This window comes from Pseudorca crassidens, chromosome 8, assembly GCF_039906515.1.
Source record: "Pseudorca crassidens isolate mPseCra1 chromosome 8, mPseCra1.hap1, whole genome shotgun sequence".
NCBI classification, from domain to species: Eukaryota; Metazoa; Chordata; class Mammalia; order Artiodactyla; family Delphinidae; genus Pseudorca; species Pseudorca crassidens.
In genome coordinates this window covers 93,575,865-93,594,485 of record NC_090303.1, presented here as the reverse complement: position 1 = coordinate 93,594,485, position 18,621 = coordinate 93,575,865, and the positions used below count along the sequence as shown (strand labels likewise).

At 44.3% G+C, this 18,621-nt stretch overlaps 1 long non-coding RNA gene and 1 pseudogene across 1 annotated transcript; one reads left to right on the top strand and one right to left on the bottom strand.

The window, feature by feature from the left end:
* The first annotated feature begins 263 nt into the window (after nt 1-263).
* Nucleotides 264-8,948, top strand: LOC137228660 (uncharacterized). The gene is made up of 4 exons (XR_010945329.1): nt 264-465; nt 4,178-4,241; nt 5,959-6,128; nt 6,997-8,948. It is a non-coding gene; the product is annotated as an uncharacterized lncRNA (long non-coding RNA).
* Nucleotides 8,949-12,918: 3,970 nt separating this feature from the next.
* On the bottom strand, nt 12,919-16,895 carry LOC137228734 (large ribosomal subunit protein uL6 pseudogene; annotated as a pseudogene).
* Nucleotides 16,896-18,621: the final 1,726 nt, after the last annotated feature.

Sequence of the window (18,621 nt, the reverse complement as noted above, 5' to 3'; positions counted from 1 at the left end):
TTACAGTATCCTTTCTGTTAAGGCAGAAAAATCTACAGAAGCTAAAAAGCAAGGCCATCTTTTCTTTTTGAGATTCAGCTGGAGCCAGACACTAAGCAAACATCAAGCCCTTCTGTTGACACAAGGAGCCACATGACTGCAGAATATTAAATGCTAAAATGGTTCCTGGGGACCACATGATGGTGTTTAATTTGGTGTGGGGGCAGTTGATGTATTCCGGACTCTATTCCACCAAACACACACCCATTCACAATGTTCCATGTCATTTCCAGGGATTAGTGGATTCCCTAGCAAATCCACGGATTTCGATTAAACACCTCTGATGTAGTACACTTCCTTCTTTTTGCAGATGAGAAAACAGGCGCCCAGACAGAAGGTGACTGACTGTTGGTCTCAGCAATGCTTGGGGTGAACTAATTAGAAAAGAGGATTTAAGAACCACAAATGTCCCCAGGGAAACCAGGGGTGAGTATCTGCACATAATTTATTTCTGAAGGCCCCGAAGCACAAGTGCCAAAAGTTTTTTGAAAGAGTTAGAACTTTGAGCTGGGAGAATCCCAGTATTAGCCAAATCACATTTGAAGAAAAGTAGAAATAACTGGACCAGAAACGTATGGGACCTAGATTTTATGATGCGTTCAAAAGACCTAAGTGAGAAGCCCCACTGCTACTTGGTGACTGTGTGCTAAGCTGTAGTTTGGGGTGTTTTTTAGGGCAGGTAATAAATTTCTTTCAAAGTTTGAAGTCACATACCAGTGTGAATCTTCCACATTCCCCCAAACTACTCAGGCAAGGTGCCCCGTTGAAACAGAGGTCTCAGTTTGGCAACACACTTTGGGGTTCAGCCCCTAACACAATCCCTGGCAGAGTCTGGATGCTCAGTAAATATTTATTTGAATAAAGGGGTTTTATTTCACATTATGACAGTTTTCTGGAGATGAGAGATGCAGGAACCTGGAGAGCCACCAGTATACAATGTGTAAGTACACAGCGGAGAGCTGGGGTTCCTAGTGAAGGATTTAGAATCTCGCCAACATAATGTTGAACAAAAGAAGCCAGACGCAAAAGAATACATACAAGATGATTCCACTTATATGGAGAACACATATGGACCATATTAACCTGTGCTATTAGTAACTGGAGTTCTGGTTACCTTTGGTGAGCAGGGGTTTGGTTATGGAGGGTATGTGGGAAAGAGGGCTTCTAGGGTGCTGGCAACGTTTCTTGACCTGGGTGCTGGGTACACCAGTGGATTCACTTTGTGATAGATAGTTCATCAAATGATACTCCTATGACTTAGCATTTTTTCTTCCAGTTTTGTTGAGATATAATTGACATACAGCAAGTAGAAGTTTGTGTACAGCATAGTGATTTGACTGACACACATCATGAAATGATTTCACAATAAGTTTAGTGAACACCCATCATCTCATATGGATACAAAATTAAAGAAATAGAAAAAATTTTTTTCCATGTGATGAGAACTCTTAGGATTTACACTCTTAGCAACTTTCAAATATAACATACAGCAGTGTTAATTATATTTATCATGTTATACATTTCATCCCTAATTTTTATTTATCTTATAACTGAAATTTTATACCTTTTGACTGCCTTTATCCAATCCCCCCTCCTCCCATCCCCTGCCACTGGTAGCCACAAATCTGATCCCTTTTTCTATGAGTTGATTTGTTTGTTTTTGAAGTACAGTTGACCTACAACACTATGTTAGTTCCTATTACACAACATAGTGATTCAATATTTCTATACGTTTCAAAATGATCACCATGATAAGTCTAGTTACCATCAATCACCATACAAATATATTACAAAGTTTTTGACTGTATTCCCCACCCTGTACATTTCATACCCACGACTCATTTATTTTGCACCTGGAAGTTTGTACCTCTTAATCTCCCTCACCTATTTTTTTTAACTTTTTATTTCATATTGGAGTATAGTTGATTTACAATGTTGTGTTAGTTTCAGGTGTACAGCAAAGTGATTCAATTATACATGTACATATATCTATTCTTTTTCAGATTCTTTTCGCAGACTTAGCACTCTTTTATGTGTGTTGTACTTCAATAAAAATGTTCACTTAAAAACACACACACACAATGAAGGATCTAGGCCAGTGCTTCTCAAACTTGAATGTGCATACAAGTCACCTGCATATTTTATTAAGATGCAAACTTTTGCCTCTTTTGGTCTTGTGTAGGGCATGAGAGTTTGCATCACTAGGGGCTGGTATCTTCAGGATCTTTTCTGAGAGAGATCCAGAGGTCTGAGGAAAGTTTCCTGGGCCTCTCCTTACCTGCGGTGAAGGAGATGGGGTGCAGGGATGTTAACCTAGTAGGTTATTAACAGACAGAGCGTGGTTTCCAAGACCAGCCCATACTTGGGTGGGCTGTGAAATTTGCCTGCTCTCAGCACCTTTGCGGAGGATTTTCTGAGTGCTGGGTGGTGATCAGAGCCTAGAGTTGTGCCACTTGAGTGAAGTGACCAGCCGATGTCCAGCCCCTGCAGCCCACATTAGGGACCCTGGCCTGTCTGGCCCATAGAAGCCCCTGGCTTACCCCAAAGAGCACACACACTGAGGGTGTTGGGAGCCTGGCTCCCTCTGTCCACGTGCACGGGCGAAACGGGATTGTCAGCCATGACCACTGTGTAAGTGAATTGGACTTCCCAGCTCCTCTGTAAAACTCTGCAGGATATAGATGCCCAACTTGTATCAAGAAAAACCATGATTTTGAGTGGAAAAAAAGCAAGTCACACACAATATGATTCCTTTCATAGAAGCAGTAAAGCCAGGCAAAACTAATCAATGCCTTGTTCAGGGATAGAGATGTAGCTAGTAAAATATAAAGAAAAGATAGGAAACGATTACTAAGTACTAAGGAGGTGGTATTCTCTGGAAACAGGAGAGGAAGAGGGGGCCACCCAGGGCCTTCCAAAGTGTTAGGAATATTCTGTATTTTCTACTAGTGGTGGGTTCATGGCTGTGTATTTTATTACTACTCTTTAAACTGTATAGTATATGCACATTATATATTCTCTTTTACTTGTATGCAATGTTCACAATCTAAAAATGAAAATGCAGTGTGGTATCCTTTTTTTTTTTTTTTTTTTTTTTTTTTGCGGTACACAGGCCTCTCACTGTTGTGGCCTCTCCTGTTGCGGAGCACAGGCTCCGGACGCACAGGCTCAGCGGCCATGGCTCACGGGCCCAGCCGCTCTGCGACACGTGGGATCTTCCCAGACCGGGGCACGAACGCGTGTCCCCTGCATTGGCAGGCGGGCTCTCAACCACTGCGCCACCAGGGAAGCCCCAGTGTGGTATCTTAAGATAACATTTGACGTTGGTGTTTCTTTGTGTTTGACTCTTTTTAGGATATTCTGTTATTTTAAAATTTTTGGCGTAACAGAGTAAGCTGGCAACTATGATTTTTTGGAAGGACACTTTATTTTGAGATTCTGCTGCTCTTACATTTTGGATGTTAAACTGCCCTTTCCTTTGCTGGCATTTTAATGAAATATTGGTGATAGTGACAGTGATTTGGAAACAAAAACTCCCTTATAAGTTAAATAACAAATTGAAAACTGTAAATTACCCGCAGCCCTTTCCCTTTTTTAAAAAGTTAACTTGATCTGTGACATTAAAAAGACTGGGAACTGCAGGTTTAGAGAGCTTTTCTTTGGGAAAGGAAGACGTTGCCCTCCAGCTCTAAGGAGTTTGAAAATAAAAGACAGAAAGAAAGAAAGGGAGGGAGGAAAGGACAGATGGACGGAGGGGAGAAAGGAAGAAAGAAAGGAAGAAAAAGAAAAGGGGGCTGGGGTAGAGGGATAATGCCTGCAGAAGATGAAAAAGATGGGTAGAATCTACTGAAGTTTTTTCAAAGAGCTTTTCACATTCTCAAAACTTGTGTGTTAGTCTGGCAATCTTTCTCATGGTCTTAAAAGAAGAAAATGGAGTGGGTTAGACAGAACTGCTATATGTTATATTTAGTAGGAAACCAGCAAGTGGAACTGTGTTGAAACTTTATTTTCCCCAAACGGAAGTTGTGTGTATGTACACTGCCACCAAGTAGCAGTGTTCACAGAATCCAAGAGGTAGAAGGGAATTTAGAGGTAATGTAATAACTATTATAATAACCTGCATTTATTGACCTTTTAGCTATGTGCCCTGTGTGAATGTGTTACTGACACCAGCTCATTTAATCTTCTTATCAACCTTAAGGGTAAGTGCTTATCCCATCTTATTTTATTTTAGATAATGACTTATAATTTTATATAAATATATACATATTTGGGGGGGTAGTTTTAGATTTACAGAAAATTTGCGAAGATAGTATAGAGAGTTCTCATATACTCTTCATCCAGCTTCCCCTAATGTTAATGTCTTATATAACCATGGTGGATTTGTCAAAACTAAGAGGTTAACATTGATATACTACTATTAACTCAAATATAGATTTTATTAGGATTTCACCAGTTTTTCCACTAATGTCTTTTTCCTGTTCTAGAACCCAATCAAGACAGAGCATAATAGTTCGTTGTCCTGTCTCTTTAGTCCCCTTTGATCTGTGACAGCTTCTTAGTTTTCCCTTAAGATGATATATTCAATTATAAAAACTTCAAGTCCAAAGGAAATTGATACAGGGTGAAAAGGAAACGTACAGAAGGGGAGAGAATATTCGCAAACTATATATCTGATAAGGGATTAATATCCAGAATACATAAAGAACTCCTACAACTCACTACCAAAAAACCTGATTAACAAATGGGCAAAGGACTTGAATAGACATTCCTCCAAAGAAGACATGAAAATAGCCAACAAGCACATGAAAAGATGTTCAACATCATTAATCATCAGGGGAATGCGAATCAAACCACAATGAGATATCACCTCACGACCATTAGGATGGCCACAATCAAATCGAACGAACCAAACAAATAACCCAAAAAACCCCCCAAGTGTTGGTGAGGATATGGAGAAATTGGAAACCTGGTGCACTCTTAGTAGGAATGTAAAATGGTATAGCCACCATGGAAAACAGTATAGAGTTGCCTCAAAAAATGGAAAATAGAATTATTATATGATCCAGAAATACCACTTCCGGGCATATATCCAAAATAGTTGAAAACATGATCTCAAAGGGATATTTGTATACCCAGGTGTTTTTCACCATAGCCAAGAGGTGGAAGCAACCTAAGTGTCCATTGATGCATGAATGGGTAAAGAAAATGTGATTGGTACACACACACACAATGGAATATTATTCAGCCTTAAAAAAGAAGGAAATCCTGCCATATACTCCTAGGTGGACGAACCTTAAGGACATTATGCTAAGTGAAATAAGCCAGACACAAAAGGACAAATACCTTATGATTCCACTTACACGAGGTACACAAAGTAGTCCAACTCTTGGAAAGTAGAAGGGTGGTTTCCGGGGGAGGGGGGAAAAGGGAGTTGTTTAATGGGTACAGAATTTCATTTCTGAGAGGTGAAAATGTCCTGGAGATTTACTATACAACAATGTGCATAAATACTACCGAACCGTACACTTAAAAGTTGTTAAAGTGATAAATTTTATGTCATGTGTTTTTACCATAATAAAACAAGAAGTTCAAGCCTTATAGACAAGTACAAAGGAAAAAACAACAAACCAACCAGATAGAACAGGAGCTAACCTTTCTGAGCAGACCCTGTTCACGGTTCATATCCATTCACAGCCCTCCTACCTTCTTTCTTGCCGAGACCCAGTTTTGTTTTTGAATTTGCTCTCCAAGTGGTATTTGCTCAGGGAAGACGCCCTGCTTTGGAGACAGTTTTACTTACTCTTAAAAAGTGTAACATTTTGTTGTTGACATTGCATTTTCTGCCCCGGATGTTGTTCTTGGAATGTGTCCCTTATCATATAAGCCACTTTTAGTTGGATATTGTGTTCCTTGCAGGCGAAATCACCCTCACTGATAACCTTGCCACGCGTAGTAGACAGATGCAGCGCTACAATCCCACTGTGGAGAGATCTGGAGGACAGTGATGGAGGAAAATCTTCCCAGTGGGCAGAACTTGAGCAGTTCATCTGGTTGTTTGTTTTGCCTGGAAGGAGCAATGGCTAGAGGTATGGGTTTACATCGATTCGTGGGCTGTGGCTACTGGTTTGGCTGCACGGTCAGGGACTTGGAAGAACCATGATTGGAAAATTGATGACAAGGAGGTCTGGAGAACAGGTAGGCAAATAGGTTTCTCTGAATGGAAATGAAAGGGTGGACTCAGCAGAGGAGGATTTTAATAATCAGGTGGACAGAATGTCATTCTGTGGATGTCAGTCAGCCTCCTTCCCCAGCCAGTCCAGCCACTGCCCAATGTCAGGGATAAAGTTTATGCATGGGTCGTCAACATGGACTTCCACTCACCAAGGCTGATCTGGCTGTAACCACAGCCAAGTGCCCAGTCTGCCAGCACCAGAGACCAACACAGAGGACCTGATATGGCACTATTCTCCAGGGTGATCAGATAGTTACCTGGTGACAGATTGGTTACATTGGGCCACTTTCACCAAGGAAGGGGCAGAGTTTTGTTCTTACTAGAATGCTTACTCTGGTTATAGATATGCCTTTCCTGCCCACAATGCTTCGCCAAAACTACCATCTGTGGACTTACAGAGGGCCTTATCCACCATTAAGTTATTCCACACAGCAACAGCTCTGACTAGAAATTCATTTCACTGCAAATGAAGTGAGACAGTTGGCTCCTACTCATGGAATTCATTGATCTGAGCATATCCCCCATTATCTGGAAGGAGCTGGCTTGATAGAATTGTGGAAAGGCCACTTCACAATGTGGGTGAGGAGGAGGTCTGGGAAGCAGAAGATCCCAGGGGCGCCTCTTAGAACTACTATGTCCTGTGATTAAAGTTCATGGAAAATTACAGAGCAATTCAGGTAGGATTATTTTTTTTATTTTTATTTTTATTTTTCTGTACGCAGGCCTCTCACTGTTGTGGTCTCTCCCGTTGCGGAGCACAGGCTCCGGACGCGCAGGCCCAGCGGCCATGGCTCACGGGCCCAGCCGCTCCACGGCATGTGGGATCTTCCCGGACCAGGGCACGAACCTGTGTGCCCTGCATCGGCAGGCGGACTCTCAACCACTGCGCCACCAGGGAAGCCCCAGGTAGGATTATTGATGTCACAGTACCTTCAGTAATGAAAGTTTGGGTCACCTTGTCAGGCAAGAACCAGCTGAGATTCTTGCTGAAGACAAAGGGGATATGGAATTGGTAGAGGAGAAGGAAGTTTTAAATACCAGCTACATCATGTGACAAGTTACACAAATGTGGACTGTAGTAGTTATAAGTATTTCTTCTTACTTTAATGTGAATGTATTTGAATATCTAATTTTTTTTGTTTGTTTGACATTTATTTGTTTGTTTGTTTTTTAAATTTTTGGCCTCGCCACAGGGCTTGTGGGATCTTAGTTCCCCAGTGAGGGATCAAACCCATGCCCTCAGCAATGAAAGTGAGGAGTCCTACCCACTGGACCACCAGGGAATTCCCTATTCCCCTTTCTTAAGGGAGAAAAAGGGACTTCCCTGGTGGTGCAGTGGTTGGGACTCTGTGCTCCCAACGTAGGGGGCCCGGGTTTGCTCCCTGGTCAGGGAACTAGATCCCACATGCATGCCGCAACTAAGAGTTCACATGCCATAACTAAGGACCCTGCCTGCCACAACCAAGACCTGGTGCAACCAAATAAATAAGTAAATAAATATTAAAAAAAAAAAAAAAAAAAGACGAAGGTGGTAAATCCAGGATGAACAAAACTATTAAGAAGTATAACCTTAAAGGTAGCTCCTCTCCAAAAATAGAAATCATGACAAGCAGAACTGCATTACTTTAACTTAGACTGTGTAATTTTTTTATTTCCTTTTTTCCCTCTTATTCCCTTACCATCTAAGTGAAATGTGCTAATAAGGCAACTTTATATTTAAGTATTGAAGTTATAGGATCTCAGAGAGGGAATGAGCTAGAAGAGGAATGAACATCACCCAGAGATGGGTAAAGAGACTACGTGCTTTGTACTCTCCTTTGGAAAGAGGGCTAATGTGTTTTGGTTGTATAAAAGATCACTGTATCACGTTAGGTGAATGCATGATTTTGCTATTGTGTTTATTTGGAGGTTAAATGTGATTCAAAGAAGTATGTATGGATGTGAAGTTGACAAGGGATGGACTGTGGTGGTTTGTATTGTGTCAAATAGGCTCAATTGGAACTACATTTCCCAGAATCCCTGTACCTGTAGAGCTAGCCCAAAGAGGAATTTACATGAGGTTTGAAAGGCAGGAATGAAGCACCAGACATTACTCTCTGAAGGTCACCGTAGTCAGATAGATGCAATGACAGACACAGAGAAGTGCTGGTCGGTTCTGTCTTGTCCTTGCCTCTTCCACCCCTTTCAGCTCTTCTACCTAACTGCTGATCCTGTTGGCCTCAGGTCCACCACTAGTCACTGGGCAGCAACTCAGAGAAGCAGCAGCCACTCAGAGCCATGGCTTGCCCCATTGATGTCCCCATGAACTTTCCCTCTGCACTTCCCCTTTGGTGGTTGGATGTGCTTGGGTTTCAGATTGACTGATAGGTGACGTTATCTATGATCTTCCAGCTTCCCTCCTGGACCTTCACTTCCCCAAATGTAAGGTCTTATTCCACTGTAAATTCCTTACATATTAACCCAACAGTTGGCGAACTACATACAGCTCATGGCTCAAATCCAGCCTGCCACCTGTTTTTGTAAATAAAGTTTAATTGGAACACAGACACACCTGTTCATTTACATATTATCTATGGCTGCTCAATGACCAGGTTGTGTAGGTGTGACAGGAACTACGTGGCTCCTGGAGCCTAGAATATTTATTATCGGGCACAGGAAAACATTTGCACCCTTCCTCCACTCATGCCAGGTGTGCTTCTCTGATTGGAACCTGACTGATACACAGGGCCAACCCAGACATCACTAGGGCAGAGAAGAACTCTAAAGTTACAGGGAAAGGGCATGGATGCAGGGAGAGCTGAAGAATTAGGAAGCTAATGCACTCTACCATATATACTGGTTTAAATCGAAAGTCTATTTAATTTTTTTTGAATTTAAAGAAGAAAGTGAAACAGAAGAAATTGCTCAACTTAAGATAAATGTTTCTTCACTGCAAGAGATGTTAATTCCTAAAATAATCTTCTAAGCCTAAAAAAAATTATGAATTATGATAACCATGAGAGGTTGAATTCACTAGTTTTTGAAATCACATTTCAGTTTTAAATAGAATTGATTTACTCCAAACTAGAAGAGATCAAGTGATTAATACTGTTTTGTTGCCTTCCTTTTCCCCTCTCCTCACTTCCAGTTTTTGCTTATACTGCTTTTCCCTTTAGTCCTGTTTCTCTCTTTAAGTGGATTCAGTGCCTATCATCTATTCCACTATGTGATGTCCCTATTCTAGAATTCTTTATTTTGACTCATCTCTTGGATAGATTTTATCATCAGTACTTTTTTTTTAAGAAGTGACTATAGTTTCTGAATTATTTCGTGTTTGAGAGTGTCTGCCTGTTGCTTCTATGATGGTTTGATTGAATGTGACATTCCTAGGTCACACTTTTTCCTCTCAGTTCTTTTTAGATCAACTCTGTGTCCTTTGGCATTGAATGTTGCTGTAAGGGGAGTCTGAGACCAGCTTGATTTTTTCCCTCCTTTAAAAGTGATCTGTTTTTAATTTTTCCTTCTACCAGAACGTTTGAACAATTTTTTTCTTTTTTTTGACTGTGCTGCTCGGCTTGTGGGATCTTAGTTCTCCAACCAGGGATCGAACCCTGGCCCTGGGCAGTAAGACTGTGGAGTCCTAACCACTGGACCACCAGGGAATTCCCTGAACAATTTTTTCCCTTTAAATCTTGACACTCAGAATCTTAAACAGGTATGTCAGTGTTGGTTATACTAAAACAAAATTTCCTGACATATACATGACCTTTTCAATATTCATATTTAAGTTTTCATTCAAGTCAGAGAAATGTATATTTATAAATTTATAATAAATCTATATTATATCTCTGAATAATTTTAAGTTCCTTTTGTTGAGATCTGTACACAAGGGACATCAATTGTCCTTAAGTTAGAACATCTTTGATTTCTATATCTATCACATTCTTTCTAATTGCTTCAATCTCTGTGTCTTTTCCCTCGACTTCTTTTATCTTAAGTGTCTCCTCCATGCTGTTAATTTGATTTTCAGCCATGATTATTTTTTTCTTTTCTAATTTATTTATTATATCTATAATCATAGTATTTTCAATTGATTTCCTTAGCTCTGCAACCTCCCTTTTCATCTCATTCTGTTACTGTACTGTCTCATTTTTCAGTTTTTGTTTTATTAACTTAAAACCATATTACATTATTCTAAACTGCAAAATACTTGCAGAGAATCTGTCTCTCTTATTTGGGTTCTAGCCTCCAGGACTGTGAGACAATACATTTCTGTTGTCTAAGCCTCCCAGTTTGTGGTGCTTTGCTGTGGCAGCCCTAGCAAACCAATACACTGGGCCACCTTACTTAACATTCCGGCCAGACCCCAGGACTCTCTCTCCTTCTTCTCTGCTTTATTTTTCTTCCTTGCAACTTACCCTCTTCTAATATATGGTATACTTTCCTTATTTATATTATTGCCTGCTCCCCCACTAGAATGAGGGCAGGAATTTTTGCTTTGGTTCGCTGATTTATTTCTAGGGCCTAGCACGTAATAGAAGCTCAATAAATGGCTGTTGAGTGAATAAATACAACCACATCTGATGCCCTAACCTATGCTCAGGATGACCCAGTGTTAAGCCTCTTGAGAACTAATAGAATCACGTTGATTATTGCTTTGTGATTTTGGGGAAAATGTCTTTGGATTCATTCATCTACTTAGAAAATATTTATTGAGCTCCTACTACATGCCAGGCACTCCTCTCAAGTGTTCAGAGTACAGTAGTAAACAAAAACAAGAGGGAGAAAAAGACAATAAACAAATAGCTTATATACTATCAGGCAGTGCATAGGTGCTGTGAAAACTAGTTAAGCAGGGTACATCCTCCAGATGACTACTGCTGTGGAAAAAAACCACCCTGAAACTGCGTGGCCTAAAACAACAATTTTGTATTCTCTCTCATGGTTCTTTGGTGCACTGGGCCCATAAGGGTGGGTCTTGCTGGGGGTCTCACAAGTGATGCAGCCAGATGCCGGCCGGGCCTCGAGTCATCCGAAGGACCGGCTGGGTCGGACATCGAGGTGCCTCACACGTTTGGCTGCCGTGGATGTTGACCTCTGGCTAGGAGCTCGGCAGGCTGCTGACCAGCACATCTGCCTGTGGCCTACCCACAAGCTTCTCAGCCTGGCAGCTGGGCTCTGGAAGGAGCGCTCCAAGAGTAAGTGTTCCACGAAGCAGGAATCAGAGGCTGCTGGAGCGGTGAAGTGCCTGGGACTGGCTCAGCGTCACTTCTGTCGTATTCTGTTGGTTAGAGCAGTGACAGGGACCCCAGATTCCAGGGGCCAGAGAAAGAACACGTGGCGTAGGAGAGATTGCTGCGGCACCTTTGGAAAACACAATCCGTACGGCAAGGGGATAGTAAAGGATGGGCGGGCAGGGAAGGGAGGTGCTCTTTGTAGGGACGGCCTCCCTGATCAGCCTCCTTGGAGCACAGGCCTGCGGGGAGTGACGATATCTGGGGAAGAGTGTTATAGGCTGAGGGTGGCAAGTACAAAGGCCCTGAGGCCAGGCCTTAGGCATGGTGCTTGGCATGGTGAGGAACAGCTGAGGTGCGATGGGAAAGGAGCCGTGAGACCAGCACTTACAAGACTCAAGCAATGTCTTATCTGTAGGCCCCAATAGTTCACAGAAACCTGAAGGCTTTTAAAACTTTGGGGGTTTTGCTGCAGCCCTTGGTGATGACTCCACCTATGCCTGCCCTGTGTTGCTTGCCTTTCCCATCCTGAACCCACTGGTGCTCTCGCCAGCACGTTGTCCCTTTTCTCCTTGATCTCCATCAACCCATGAGACCTTGTCATTAAGTCACCCTCTTCGGCCCAGAAGCCAGGTGCCAACCAGGTTGCCTGTGTTGCTATGTTTGCTGCTATGAGACAGGTTCGGGGCCACAGAGCAAATTCTACATGTCTGTGTCATAGCCCTGCTGTCACAGTTTTTATACTTCTCAGGTCGGCCCATTGGGGTCCCAGCCCAGAAACAGGGAAATGGCTCAGAGCCAAAGGGGCCCAGGTGCCTTTTGCTGGGACTGCAACCTGCCCTGTTCCCTGCCTAGCTCTAGCCCAGCCCCTTCTGGGGTTGGAACTCTCTGCCCACAACCCAACCCATTGGCTGGCTGAACCCTTCTCTACACCATCGGATTATCTGGAACCATGACGGACCCCAGCCGGGCTCTGGACTCTTCTGGCTTCCCCACTGAGGGGCTGTCTGTCTGATTTGCCACCTGAAGACGAGCAGCTGGGAGAGAGGTGGCAGGGTGGATAAGGGTGCCAATTCGGGAGTCTGCCTGATTGGGTTTAGATCTGGCTCTGCCTCGCATTGACAGGGTTACCTTGGGCAAGTAGTTCAACCTCCCCGTCCTTTTGATCCTTCAATAGAGGGCCTTTACTACATCTTTAAAATATTAGAAATAGGGGGCTTCCCTGGTGGCGCAGTGGTTGAGAGTCCAGTTGCCGATGCAGGGGACGCGGATTTGTGCCCCGGTCTGGGAAGATCCCACATGCCGCGGAGCGGCTGGGCCCGTGAGCCATGGCCGCTGAGCCTGCGCGTCCGGAGCCTGTGCTCCGCAACGGGAGAGGCCACAACAGTGAGAGGCCCGCGTACCGCAAAAAAAAACAAACCACCAAACGTATTAGAAATAGGTCTTAAGAATGATCCGCCATCTAGTTATTTTCCATAGCCAGACAACTCGTAGATCTCCATCAGCCTGCTGAACTGTTCCTTTTTCAGAGACTTGTTCATATACCATCCAGAAGTGTCCGGGTTTCCTTCTAACCGTTGTGGCTTGCAGGATCAAAGTAACAACCTGAATTTGATACAAGTTCAATGTCTTTTCCTTTAAGAATTAACTCCTCTTTCTGGGCTTGAGACACTGAACAAGCAACGCCTGGTTCAAATACTTTCAAATGCTGCTGATATATTTCTCATACAAGAAATTCCAGATTTCAACCAGAGACCTGTCCTCTTGAATGACAACGGTGATGGGGAAGCACACAGATCTCATCTTGGAACGGAAGCCGGGGTAACACCCTCCATTACATTCTGTACGTGACAACCGACAGTGCAAACCACAGCCAGTTCCTTCCTATTTCCCCACCATTTGTCCACCCAGAGCCTCTTCTTTTTCCTTCCAAGGAGACTGAGTTTGACCCTGATGTGATTCAAATCCCTCTGCAGCCTCCTGTGGGGCCCTTCGTGACACCTGTGCATCCCTCTGAGTGATGTCTACATTTTCTGGACCGTCGACTGCCTGATTGCTTTCATTCTCACAGCAGATGCAGCAAAGAGAGACCCCGTCCCTGTGCTCTTGTTTCTACATCAGTAAAGTCGGCTGTAGTACTGACCTCATAAGTTCACTGGGAGAATTCATTGAGTTCGTGCACACATATCAATATTAAGGCCTTGGAAGGATGCCCGGCACATTGTTGGTGCTAAGTGTTGGCTCTAATTATTTTACTATATTAGAGTCTGTGACTTCTTGAATGAAACTCTAGACCTTTCCGTGCTGCTCCCCAGAGCCAGGCCCTGTAGCTGGACCCCATCTCGAGGCCCCACATGCACTGGGCCTCTCAAGTTACGTTCCCCTCCCACTAGCCTGATAACCCATCATGCCCCCAACCTGGCCTACTCAGAGCACCAAGGAGGAGGGTGTAGAGTCCATCTTGTGACAGAATTCAGCCAGAATCCATTTGAATTTCCAGAGGCTAAACCACAGGACCCAAAGTGGACACTGGAGCCCTTGGAGACAAAGCAGAAGCTTTTGGTGACAGGCAAACCTCAGGAACTGCCACACAAGACGGAGCTTTGGTTGATTAGCTGGGGGTGCTGGACAGGAAGGGGGCAACACGGTTGGAGGAGATGCTGAGACCTGGCTTCCGGCTCAAGCCTTTACTTAGATTGCGTCTCCTGGCATGCGGTGTCCGGGGGTACTCTTGGATAAGTAGGGGAGACAAAGTCCCTCACGCCCCAGTGGCGATGAGCAGACACTGGAGCTTTGTCGTCATTTGGGGAACGCTGGTCTGCTGAGTCAGCCTGATCACAAAAGGGTAAAGAATCAAGGAACTTTTTTTTTTTTTTTTTGGCTGTGTTGAGTCTTCGCTGCTGTGTGCGGGCTTTCTCTAGTTGCATCGAGCGGGGGCTACTCTTTGTTGCGGTGTGTGGGCTTCTCTGGCTTCTCTTGTTGCGGAGCACGGGCCCTAGGCACACAGGTTTCAGTAGTTGTGGCACGCAGGCTTCAGTAGTTGTGTCTTGTGGGCTCTAGAGCGCAGGCTCAGTAGTTGTGGCGCATGGGCTTAATTGCTCCGTGGCATGTGGGATCTTCCCAGACCAGGGATTGAACCCGTGTCCCCTGCATTGGCAGGCGGATTCTTATCCACTGCGCCACCAGGGAAGTCCAATCAAGGAACTTTTGAAGGTTAGAAACAGGCCCTGGTTTCTGTGTTACTTTTTCTTTTCTTTTTAAATTATTTTTTGTTGTGGTAAAAAAAAAAACCCAAACACATAACATAAAATTGATCATCTTAACCAGTTTTAAGCGTGCAGTCCAGCGGTGTTGAATATATGCACATTGTTGTGCAGCCAGTCTTCAGACTTTTTGCAAAACTAAAAGTCTATACTTGTTAAACTCTGCTTCCCGCCGCCCCGCCTCCCCCCGCCCCTCGTAAGCACCATTCTGCCTTCTGTTTCTCTGAATTTGACGACCCTAGGTACCTCATGTAAGGGGATCACACAGGACTGGTTTCTGTGCTACTTTTGAAAACCTGGATTTTGGAACCTTTATGACAGCCGTCAACATACACGCCATCTTCCCACCTCTTCTTCTCAGTCTCCCCCTGTGCTCAGCCCACAGGTACTGCTGTTCTCCGCACTCAGTCCTTGGCCAGTGCATGGCCCCTCACACTTTTTCTGGGTGGGCTTCCCCAGCCTTGGCTCCAACCAGCCTCAAATAGCTGACGGCTGCTCCCCCGTCTGGAGTCTTTATCCTCCCTGGGCCCGACCTTCAGGTCTCAGCATTTTGACGAAACGTCAGGGAGATGCTTGCATAGGTGGTCCAGGAACCATATTTTAAGCACTACTGCTGCGTCATAACGACCGATTTCCTTGTCTGTCTCCCCAACTACTGTCAGCTCAACTACTGTCAGCTCTGTCCCTCCTGACAGCCCAGCCTTGCAGACATCAGATTGAGTGAATGAAGGAAGAAATCCTAAAACACAGCTCAGTAGAAAAGTGAGACCAAGAGAAAGCTCTCAAGGTGGAGACGGTACATTGAACACATGCATCTTTTCCCTAATGAAACTCCACTCAAACTACAGCAGAGGGATTTAAGCGATAATATACAAACCCAGGAGGAGGGTGAAGTGGCAGAGCTGAAAGGCGGAGTCACAGGGGGCCGGTGGGAAAGCGAGAAGCCATGGAATCCCTAGAGTGTACAGGAGCATCAGCCCCGGTCCCTCTGGAAGTGGGAGTGAAGGCGAGGGAGGGATCATGGGAGCCATCCTAGGGGCTCCCCACCATCCCGTGTGAGCTTACCAGCACTCAGGATGCAGCCCACTTACCCAGCCATCTTCCTGCCAGGGGCCCAGTCTCTTGTCCACACAAGTGCCCTAATTCTGGTGAGTGCTGAGTTTTCCAAACTACACACTCTCCCCCAGCGGGGCTCTGAACACTTTCTGAGCTGAAGACTCTTTTTGGAGCATCTCATCGTGGGAGCCTTCATCCAGAAACGGCAGTACTGCCCTTACCTTATTCAGCTAGACTTGTGCTTAAAACTCAGCGTTTCAAAACTCAACAATTTTTGTGTTAGGTATACAGATTTAGGTGATGAACTATTTTAAAGTTTAAAAAAAAAAAAGATTAATGCAAAAATCAGCCAAGTGGTTACCTCTTTGGGGAAGGAATATGATGGAGGAGAACACAGCAAGGGCTCTGTAGGACATTGAATTGTGTCCCCCCAAAATATGTTCAAGTCCTCACCCCCATTGCCTGTGAATGTGACTTTATTTGGAAAGAGCATCTTTGCAGACTTAATCGAGTTAAGATGGGTCATACTGACTGGATTAGAGTGGGTCCTAATCCAATGACTGGTGTCTTTATAAGAGAAAGGAGAGGGGAGAAGGCCAGTGACCATGGAAGCAGAGATTGGAGTGCTGCAGCTACAAGCCAAGGATTGCTGGGAGCCACCAGAAGCAGGAAAAGGCACAGACTTTCCTCAGGAGCCTTCAGACACCTTGACTGCAGACTTCTAGCCCCCAGAACTGTGAGAGAATAAACTTCCCTTGTTTTAAGCCACTCAGTTTGTGATCATGTGTTACAGCAGCCATGGGAAACTAACACAAGCCCCAAAGCTTTACTAATGTTATATTTCTTAACCTGGGTTATGAGTACTAGGGGATTGGCTTTAGTATTGTTTTTAAACTATACATATGTGATTTCACATTAACAACATTACAAATAAATAACAGCAGAAAAGGAACACCCAGCGAGGGTCCGGGCCTTGAAGATGTTTTCAGATCGGGCCCATTTGGCTGTGGGTTTGCTGTGCATGCCAAGATCGGGGCAGGTCTGTGGGATGCGTGCTGGAGGGGGCTCTCTGGGGCTGAGCTTGAACATCGTAGATCATGGGATACAGCAGATGGCAGAGGGGTGGTGGAAGCTTCTTGTCTTACATGTGAGCACCGTCCCAGGAGGTGCCGTGTCAACAGGAAGATGAGATGCCCCTCCTTCCCGGGTGCAGCAGGCTGTCTGCCTTACGGGAGGGCCGCGGACTGGATAGCTGAAGTGGGAAGGGTCCCTCCAGAGGCTCTATGGGGGTCTGCTGACCTGCAGCATCTGTCTGGGAGGCAGCCCGAGGTCTTCCTTCTTCTCCCTGATGGGGGACGCTTGGCGCATAGCATCCCCCTCAGTGGGAGCCCTGTCCGCCGCAAAGTGGGCAAGGTCTGAGCAGCCCCACCATCTCCAAGATGCTTATTACAACCCGGGCCCACACTTGGCTTTCTGTTGATGGCCCTGTGGAACTTCCAAGAGAAAGGCGTCATCAAGGGCCAGAAGAGCCCCTTCAAGAAACTGAAATAGAGGAGCCACTGGGGGAGAAGCAGCCTCCACCCACCCCCGGTGTCATGGGACTTCCTCCGCAGGCCTCCTGCAAAATGCTGTTGCCTTCGTGAGCACTGCCCCCTGGAGCAACTTTCCTCTTCCCTTTGCTCAGCCAGAGGAATCAGGGCCGTGGGCTTTCTTGGTGATTTTTTTTTCTCTGCTTGGTTCCCTGCCCTGTAGTTAAGAGGAAATAACAGCCATCCCAGGAATTCTCAATAAATGTATATTATTTAGCTGAAAAAAAAATTGTTAAAGGATGAGAAAGTGAATAGTGAACACCTTATAAACTGTCCTAAACAAATAGATGCTGGTTCTGAGTGTAAAAGTGCACTTTGAAAAGTGGGGAGGGATGGGAAAAAGTCACTTTATACCTCCCTTAAAACTGTGTTAAGTTCTGTTTAATGGCTATTCTGGGAAAGGGATATAATTCCTTTAAAAGCTGGACTGCCCTGCAGCTGAAGCCAAGTTGTAAAACTGTTTGGGACGTAGTAGGAAGGTTAGTAAAGAGACCAATCCTAAGGTCATTTCTAACGGTTGACGGGAGGGGTGTTTGGAATGGTTTAAATGCTGGCTGTCAAGAAAACCAGTGATTGGGAAAACAACATCACGGGGCTTTTTATATGGCCCACTGGTATCATGAGGCAATGTGATTATTTTCCTGACTTTCTGTTATCACAGGAAAAGGAAGAAGCAAGGGAATCAGAGGAGTGATCAGATGCCTAATTACCAGTGCTTCTCTCAGATAAATTATAAACAGGCAGTTAAAATATTCTCCTGCTACAGCAAAGAAACAAAGCAGCCTTTAAACACTTTGGATGTCAACATGCCCTAATTTCAAAAGCACTAGAGCTATGTATAACCCCAAAGATAATCTCTTTCTCCAAGGAATGAGTAAGCAGTGTTTAAAAAAAAAAAAACAACCCTGACTCGCCATTCCTGGGCCTGTGGCAGACATCATTAATCAATCAAGGCAGATTATTTTTTCCATGCAACCTAAATGCTGCCCCAGAATTCTTCTCAACAATGTGTGCCTGACAGCTACTATAAATAGATCAGAATTGGATTGTGAGCTGAGCCAACCAAAGAGGCATCTAATATGATGGTTAAAAGTATAATCTTTGGAGCCAAATATCAGCTCAGCTAATGAAGCTTTCAGATAAATTTCTTTACCTTCAAAATGCAGATAGTAATAATACCTATCTCATTGGATTGTTGTAAGGATTAAATTAATCACCACACCTAA